This window comes from Corvus cornix, chromosome Z (genome assembly GCF_000738735.6).
Source record: "Corvus cornix cornix isolate S_Up_H32 chromosome Z, ASM73873v5, whole genome shotgun sequence".
Classification (NCBI taxonomy): Eukaryota; Metazoa; Chordata; class Aves; order Passeriformes; family Corvidae; genus Corvus; species Corvus cornix.
In genome coordinates this window covers 50,303,250-50,312,932 of record NC_046357.1, presented here as the reverse complement: position 1 = coordinate 50,312,932, position 9,683 = coordinate 50,303,250, and the positions used below count along the sequence as shown (strand labels likewise).

The 9,683-nt window shown below is 38.7% G+C and overlaps 1 long non-coding RNA gene across 1 annotated transcript; it reads left to right on the top strand.

Moving 5' to 3' along the window:
* The first annotated feature begins 229 nt into the window (after window positions 1–229).
* On the top strand, window positions 230–9,328 carry LOC109144840. The gene is made up of 3 exons (XR_005603774.1): window positions 230–456; window positions 2,182–2,317; window positions 8,342–9,328. It is a non-coding gene; the product is annotated as an uncharacterized LOC109144840 (long non-coding RNA).
* The last annotated feature ends 355 nt before the right edge of the window (window positions 9,329–9,683 follow it).

The following is a 9,683-nucleotide window of genomic DNA, read 5'->3' as shown; positions in this document are numbered from 1 at the left end:
AAAAACCAAGCAAACAAACAAAAAAACAAAAACCCCCAACAACAACAAAAAACCACCAAAAAACAAATCCAAAAAACCGAACAAACAAGCAAAAAAAAGCAAAAAAACCCCCAAAAAACAAAAAACAAACAAAAAAACCCAACCAACCAAACCCAACCAAACCACCCCACCCCCAAACCTTACTGCAGACACAGAGACCTTTCTCAGTGCAGATTGCTCAAGAGTTTGGGCTGGAAGCCTGAGTCAAAACTGAACAAAAGCTTGTCTGCTTAAGAAGAATTCACTTCCAGCAACCTCTGTTCCACAATGGCAAAGCTCTATCAGCCACATGGGGCACAGCAGGAAGAAGAAGGGAATCCAAGAGGAAACTTGGCTTCATACCTATTGCAGCCTTAATCACCCTTTTTGAACAGAATTCAGCTGTCAGTCATGTGGAAGACAAACACCTGTGGGGAAGTATGGAAACAGCTCATATTAGAGATGATATTACAGCCAGCATCTGCTGCTTGTCTGCCACTCTGTTAGGAGAAAACAGTAATGCAAGTCCTGTCATAAAATCTTATGATTGTGATGAATGAGGACACTGGGCAACGGGGGGAAATATTTTTTGAAAGAAAGAACAGGAATGATGCCAGGCTTTTATGGACTGATTGTTGTTGCTGCTGTTCTTTACTGGATCCTGGGCACAGGGAGATAGTTATACTGATGGACAATGAAACCTGTTCCCTTTCCCTCTCCTAAGGCTTCTGTTCCAATGTCATATTTTCTGTTTCCGCTTCCTGAAATTTCTTGGGTTATCATCTCATCTGGCCCTTCTAAAGATATTTTCAAATTATTTGCATAAATAATCCACCTAAACTTGTAATGTTTATTATTTGTCTCTATAAGGGGTACTGTGTAGTCTGCAGGGCCTATCACATTCATGTAAGACAGGTAGCTATCACTAGGTTAATGGATAACCAGTTTTATACCAGTATGAACTATGAAACCAGAGAGATTTCCATGCTGTATTTTGAATTACATATTGAAATCTTTGGTGCTGGCTGGTACTTAATCACAGACATGGAAAGATGATGTCCTTATGCCAGTCTGTAAAATTACTTTTATACCCACAGCTGCCTTCAAAAGATGCTCCTAGCGACTTGATAATTTTGCAATATACTTTCTGTCCCAGATGCTCACAGGTTCTTTCAGGGCAGAAGATTAATTTGTTTTGTTAGCAAAAGTGGTAAACAGATAATCTGACAAACCTGGTCTGGTGTGATACAGGCATTTTTAAAGCAGAGAGGGGAGAGTTTTAAAGTGGCTGTGGTAGGGAAACAAGGATTTGCTTCAACAGTTAGATTTGCTTATGGAGAGAAGAAGAAAAGTTAGGATAGTATTGAAGATGAGTGAGAGGCAGTAACAAAAGTCAGTTTCCTAGTTCTAAGTACTTGTAGATCTTCTTGGTGCCAGGAACTGCAGTTGTTCATTTTTCAGCATCTTTTTACTAGTTAGGATACTGTGACACATTCTCAATACAAAAATAAGGTAGACTGAAAGCTCTTTATGTTGTAACAAGTAGGTAAAAATTAAAGTTGTATACAGAATTAAAAACCAAGATCTGGATTAATGTCATAGTATGGTTTTAATTTGCTTAATAATTTACCATAGTACAGACAGGATTTTGACAGCAGTTTTTTCTGCATTAAATGAAACTGAAAGCTGATATCAGGAAACTCTGCAGAGAAAATTAAGTATTTAAAGAAATTCAGGGGCTTTGTTTAGAGTACTGCTTCCATTTTTGAAAGTCACATGTGGACCATTTTAATTCCAGAAGACTTTAAAAATTGCACCTTTAGTTACACTACAAAATATTGATGTTGGTATTAAAGAACTTTTTAGATTAAAGCTGTAAGGAGGTTGCAATGAATCCATGCACTTTTTTTTCTTGGAATTTAGGTGCTTATAGTATATATTCTGCTAATATTTCTGGGTTAGAATTTATATCTCTGGGTTGATATTATCATTAACTGGTGAGGACTTTAAATTGTAGGACTGTATCTGCAAAAATGATAGTAATCATCATTACTGCAGTCTGCAGGTCTGGACAAAAATACATGTGGTTCTGGTGACAAACAGAACAGGTAGAATCTTTCATTCACAGATACCCTTTGCGTTTGTACATTTTTAATATACTAGATGCTGCAAAAAGTGGGAGAACATGAAAACAAAAAAACCTCTGTTTCCTTCCTGGAATAAGCATGTTAAATATGCACATACTGCATTCTTGAAACAGCTTTGGGTTTGGACAAGCAATAAAAGAGCCCCTGAAACTGTGAGTAAAACTTTTCATAACATTAATTTTACAAATTAGAGAGGGAACTTTATAAAATTACTTTTCCTCCCCCCATATATATGCGCTTTTCCTTTTCAAGAGTGTTGATATGTCTCAGTAGATTGTCGCTACTTGTTGATAATTTTTAACTTTCTGTGTATGTCAAAGGACACACATGCCTTTCCTCCTTGTGCTAACAGTCAGAATATTAGCTGTAACTTGAGGGGGAGAGTTAGCCAGGATCACAGTCCTCAACAAGGTTTTTCTGTTTTATCAGCGTTACATAGAGCATAGAGGAAAGTCTGTAGTCTTGAAATCATCTGTCCAAGAAAATAAAGGAATACAAGCAGGGTAAACAACCTTTTTTCTTTCTCTAGAAATAGCTAATTCTTTCACTGCTAGGTCAGCTACTCCCAGTCTAAAAGGATCTTGAGTGTGGAGATAGCTAAAGTTTACCTTGGATCAATGCATGATACCTCTAATGCAGCAACGTGATCATCTCTGCTCCTGCAGAGGTCACCCGAATGAAGGCATCATTTGCTTCTTCAATAGGGCACAAAAGTTACAACTCAGCACATTTCTTAAAGAGTAAACAGGTGAACCAGATAGTGTGTCACAGAACTATAGCACTGAACATGATATATTCAGCTGGAGGGTAGTGGCATCTCAAAAGTGAAGGTTTCTCTATCATGCTTTCATATCAGCAAGTTTTTTAATTGCACATTTATACAATTGCTAATTTGCCGCACTGATTAAAATAGGAAGGAAATGCAGTTATATGATGGGACATTTGTGATTACGATTGCTAAGTCATTTGCACCTGTGCCAAACTGAGCAGGTTTATGCTTTTTGCAAAATGGAAGTATTAATGAAAGATGGGGAAATTGATGCAATCAGAAATTGTGAGTTTGGGCAAAGAAGGATCCTGCCTTGCTCATTTCTAACAAAACTAAGTGGCCTGGAGCAGTGATTTTATAGACTGCCATGATTCAAGATCTGTCTCTTAATTTGTGTTATAATATACACATACTTCTAATCTGAAGAAGGTATTCCCCCCCGCTTCCCCAACAAAAAGAGAGAAAGAACCACTGTCCCATTGGACAGCAGAAATCTTTGGTATAGCTAGAAAACAGGGTACCAAAAATCATTTACTTTAATGGGAAAACACCAAAGGTCACTTATCCCAAGGCTCACTTATGCAAATCAGTTTTTCCAGAAAGAGTCACATTTCCAAGGAAGACAGATTTGAATATGTAAGATTAACGTTTATGTTCCTGAAATTCCTCCATAGAGTATCATTCAGATACTCTTCCAACATATCAAGAGCAAGGTCTCTGGGGGTTAGTTGCTCGTTTTCCTTATATAATGCTCTTCTGTCCCACTGATATGGCTTTTGCAACTGCTTTCTTTCAAAATTTTAAAACCTTGTTCTGCTTTCATTTTTTGCTTTTTTTTGACCCATTTAGGCAGATTAACAAGAGATGTTTGCTTCACAAAAGGCAAAAATACTGCAAACAGAACATGAAGGTTTTCTCATATCATGTAGTTTGAAGAACTCAGGCATAAACTGTAGGTTTTCATTGGAGTCATCAGAAATACTAATGTGATATGTAGTATCTAATTGCATCTTGCACCCTGTTATAAAAAAAAACCCAAACCAAAGAGTGATTCAACAAGTTGTGAGATCTCTGCTGCAAAGGAAGTAGCAAAATTCCCATTGATGCCTTTAGACCGGGTTTTATGCCTAAATACCCAGTGGACACAATACCTGTAGGTATACACTGCAGTAACAAAGCAGTTGTTACAGCACTGAAGGGATGGATTGGACACAACACTGAGACTCAGGTTAGTTAAGCATCTTAACTCAAACTGCCAGCCAATTAAAGTCAAAGAAAATGGTTTTGAGATGCTTTAGCTTACATTATTTGCCTTCTATTTAAGGAAATACACAAGTAACACATATGTTAAATTTAAGAGAGTTTTTCCTTTCTTCTTCTTGCTTCTCAGTCCTGAAAGTGAAGAACACTAGATCTTTGTGTCTTAGAGCATCTGGCTTGAGGGAAGGTGCAAGCTTGTTTGTAAATTAACCTTAAGTCTGCATTATTTCACTTCAGAAATGAAGAACCTCTTTACTTTGTGAGTCCTGGGCATGAAGAACAAAGGAAATAGTGACTCCATAATAGAGAAGAGCAAAAATTGATTTTGGAAGAGAAAGATAACCTTTGTTAGGTTACTTAAAATGTTGGGAGTGGAGGGTTTGTTTGGTTGTTTGAATAATTGTTATTTCCTTTCAATAACAAATTGTCGTAAGAAAAATCTCTGGAGACAAACACTTTTCTACCTTGTGTCTCTACATGGGAAGTCACAGTGATACCCTTTTACTCCTGAGTAATTGCTGAGCAAGCGCCCATGTTCACTGTTTATATGTTGCACTTTTCAGGGTGACATAACAAGCATCCTTCCATTCCCCCTTAAACCTCTCTAACAATTAATTTTCTGACCCTTTCTGTGCCAATATGGATCCAATGTCATCCAACAGTCATTGCCTTATAGGCCTCTCTGTGTAACAGAGGAACAACCTTCCAAATCCCTGGTGATCCGGACAACAGCCGTTTTCCCCAGGTGAAATGCTGCAGTCTGTTTCCAGTGAGACACTGGGCTCTTGCACACAAGGCATGTATTTGTGCTGATTAAGCACCTTTTTTTAATCAGGAGGGTGTGCACTGTTGAGCATGTTTGATTCAAATATAGAAGCATGAATTGGTTTACTCAGTTAAAAGCTTTGATCTGGCAGTAACAGAAAATAGGTGGAGCTAAAGGAATCAGTAGTGTTTATGGGTCCCAATTTACTTCTGGCCTCTAAAGCAGAATGCTAAAAATGGGTAGAAATTTCTTCACTGGCACTAGAGCACTGAGTTATTCAGAGTGAGAGATGCACTATTTCTCCTAATAACTTTGCTTCTTCATTTGGCTTTCCCTTGCTAGCCTGACACAAATAGGCTTCTAAATTATCATTATGCCATATGTTACTGCAAAATAGGAAGCATACATTGCGGCTATAGGACAAAACACTAGCTACAAGCTGTAGGAGCTTCAGTGAGACATACTCAGAAAACCTGCTCTTGTTCAAAAGCATAAAATTTACTTTCAGATTTTGTTCATTTCAGCGTGTGGATAAAGCCAAAACAGGTAGTGATTAAAAAGAGTATGTATATATTTTATATATTCTTTTAGGATGTGCCTGCCATCCTAGGAATTGGAAATAGTCAAAATATAGTGTTCTGTCCAACGAACTACTGCAAAGATAACAGATTTTTTAATGACCATTAACTTGGAACCAGTTCAATGATGCAGTTATAATCCTCAAAATTACTGATCAACCCTTTTCACCTAGTCAGCTGTTTGCTGTAACATGAAATGAGGAAACAGTTTCTTGGATGAGATAAACAAACAACTTGTTATCATTGCAAAATTATAAGTATGCTACACAAGCAAAATAGCTTTTTACATTTTGTCTTTAGCAGTTATCACTTGTGTTACTGTTCAACTCCATCTGACTGTTCCTGTATTCTTACGTAGTGTTACCTTAAAGAATTAAACCAGTTAATCATCCAGCCCAACTTTTTTTTAACATTTGCCATATTCACAGCTCTTAGAAGAAATTTAAGTGTAGAGATTGGTTTACTTAGGTGTTTTGGCTAACAAAGGTCAAGAGGGTTGGGTTATAAATGTGTGAATCATTAATTGTAGTGCGTGTTCCTTTTACAGTGTTGCTGAGAACTGCACAGGAGAACAGAGATTAAATACTTCCCCGCAGGCTGCAGTAGTTCTTCCCCCCAGTTGCCAGAGTTAACTCTGCCCTGGTACCAGGAGACATTTGCTCAGTTGTTTTGGTTGCTTCTGGTGGCCATTTGGAGATCTACAAAGAAATAATGTTTTCTGTGACTGAGTCCTTGCTTTTCCCAGAGAACAGAGCCTCATATTAAAGTGCCATAATATCCCATATTGTCAGGGTGTCAATCTGCCATTTCGTCAGATGCTTTGGTACACGTACATGTTTATAAAAGAGAAGGACTTTAGGTAGATCTCATAGCCTCACTCATGTGACTGATCCCAGCACATTTAACATGTGAATACTCCCACTGTGTTCAATGGGAACATTTCTGAGCTTAAAGTGAAGTTTATGAATTATTAGTTGCTGATTGGTGTCCCAATAGTATGCTTGCAAGTTCTGGGTCAAACATCTTGCTGTACCTGTAGGGTATCTTCTGAGGGTAGACATTACTTGTGACCAGGGATCAGGGACAGATCCCAGCTGGTGTGGGCTGTGGCTTTTTGAATTGCAGTCGTCAGTCACTGAGACTATTCATACAGTGTTACTGAGGGTCAATGCTCTGCACTGACGGAGTGGTATTGCCCTTAACATGGTCCATTTCTGAGTGAAAGTCTGGATGTGTTTGGGGGCTCTAAGAAGGGGCAGTCTGTCCCCATCCACACACATCTGTGGAGCTTAGACTGAGGCAGCCTCTCAGTGAGCCTTTTGGGGTTGACTCAGTATGGCTGAATGGTGAATGTAGACCAAAGAGCAGGCTTGAATATCACTGAACTGATACTGGTGAGATATACAGAGCATACAGCACTTGAAGCATGTGCTTCCCATTGCAGAAGATAGACATACATCAACAAGTACTACTGAAGAGGAATATTTTAGTATGCAAGATGCTCTCTAACCAGCAGCAAGATTAGCACTCAAGGAAAACTTGGAAAAGCAAGCAGTGAAACCTTGTAGAAGAGGCAAACATTGCAAAGTATGTAGCTCTGTAAAAGGATGTGTAAAAGCCAGTAGTGAGAGCAGTGCTAATGTTTTGGCATCCAAATTCAAGTAGCAACCTTTGAGTCTATGCCAGTTCAGCACTGGGTGTGAAACTCTTGGCAGTTTGCCTTGACTTCACAGCATTTTTAGGTCTGGAGACAGAGAGCGCAGAGAGGGAGAGAGAGTGCAGAGACCTGAGTATTGAGATGATTTTATAAGTCTTGTTTGTTTCTCTTTCCTATTTACAAGAAATGATTAATGCCTTTAGGGACTATGGAGGATCTAACTCACAAAGCTTAGGTTGGCAAAACAAACTACGTCCCCCACTCCTTTAGAAATGGTACTTAGAAGTGTTAGACTGTATTTTGTCCTCCCTTTAAACAAACAAACAAAAGTATTTCTGGCCAAGGAAAGCTTTTATCTGATGTGATTTTCACTTTTCACATCAGCTTAAAATGCCAAACTTCTTTGTCAAGAGACAGTATGATTTTTAATATCTCCCCTTTTCCCAGAATTATCAGAACTGCCTAGACTATCTGGAAACAAATGGCCACAGCTTCTGAAAAATCAGAAAAATTAAAAGAATTTTTCTGGTTTAGTTTGTGTTTGGACAAAAAATACACTACATCAAAATGTTTAACCTGATGCTTTAACTAAACTAATTGTAGATTCAAGGGGTGCTTTTCCAAAACAGTGGAATGAGGTTTTTTTGCTTGTAGGTGTGAATTTCCCCAGATCAGGTTAAATTTTATGTTTGTATTTACATAATGAATGCTATAAATTCAGAAATCCTCTCACTAATCTTTCTAAGAGTTTCAATTAACAGGTCCATAAGGATCTTCTAGATTTCAATAATTATGCATTTTACTCAGTTTTTTTGCCCGTCTGCTGTTTAAGGCAGCATTCCTCCTCTGTGTGGGAGGAGGGGGAGGGCAGGTTGTGCTTCCCAGCATTGCTGCCACAGACCTTAGCAGCAGAAAGCCCTGTCAGACAAAGGGGGTGATCTAGAAGGAGCAGGGTTAGCAGAGGCAAATTCTGCCAACCTCCAGTCACCAGCACATGAAAGGATTCCAGCAGCCCTTTACTTCTTTGCTTGTATTACCGTACAGTCATGTTTGCTGTGATTTCTATGCCTATAGTGCCAGCTTTTATTGCTATCACCTTCCCTGTGGGCAGCACAACCCACAAATTTGCTGTTTTGGTTATTCCAGCATCCCTTTGGGAACTTCGATGTCAAGCATGACCGTGCTACTTCAAAGGAGAGATCCTAGAGGAAGATATTGTGTAAGCTCTTACAGGCATTGCTCAGAGCAGCAGCATATCCCACAGCCTGCCAATACACATGCTGGTTCATTCCCACGCTGGCTTGCAGAAGAAGGTAGAGCAGCAGATTTCTCTACATTGGCAAATCCTATATAGCCTATTTTGTACTATTCACACTTTTTTGTTCCCCTGAACGTCTTGAATAGGATTAACGAATGGAGTTTTTCCTTTAAGCTCCGGTGAACTTTACTAAGATACTCAGAAACTGCACCAGAAGTTTTAAACAGTCTTTTTCACTAGTGGTTCACTTGGCACCATAATTTCCTGTCTTAACAGAGGCACTGACACTTTGTGGGTGACAGTTCTTGCTCTGTATCACCATCAGAGTGTGTGACATATTAACTTTAAAGCAACATAGAGATTTTATTTGCTGAAAACAGGTCTCTTTAAATATTGACCTCTTTAAACATTAAACATTATGGACAAACATCCCAGAATTGATGATGCAGGCATTGCAAAATAAATTACTGTTTAAACCATGGAATGTGCAGCATGACAGTTCAGTGCAGCTGTCAGGGCCTCCTTCATCTACCCTCTGGAAATTGCTCTCACCAGCTCTGATATTGGGGCTACCAGTGGTTTCAGATTTATTCCAGGAAGAATTACTGTCAAATAAGCATACTGATTAATAGCGTTAATGACTTCAAATCAATCTTTTATTATCTGTCCTCTGATTTGTGAAGTTAGTGCTTTGTGAAAAGTAAAGTGATGTTGGTCATTTGGGCACATCGAAAATGAAAGTATGTAACTTGAGAGGTATAAAACTTCAGTGGAAAGGCTTATAGCTTATTAATTTCCTCTCCAGATAAAAATGTATTTGCCAGTTCTTTAAAAATTTCAATCACTTTGGCATTTGTATTGCTTCAGGGAGCTTGTCCAGCTCTGGTTTCAAGTTCTTTGAGTCAAACATCTTGCCTGAAGAAGGGAGCACAAATTCTAAGCCATTACCACCCCTCTGAGTTTTTCTGCCAGATTTATCTCCTTTTCAGTGCACCTCGAAAATAAGAAACAGCTGTTCTCTGGAAAGACTCGGAGGAGTATAAACAATGCTTTACACCAGATATGTTTTACTTCAGCTCGGAAACAATCCTTTAGCAAGCAAGCTTACCTATAATCCAGTAGGAAGACTTTTAACAAAGGAAGAACTTGCAAGACCATGTGCAGACTGCACTTACTGCAGTATGGAAAACTGGTGACTTATCTTCGGCATAGAGTGATAAACCTTCCTTC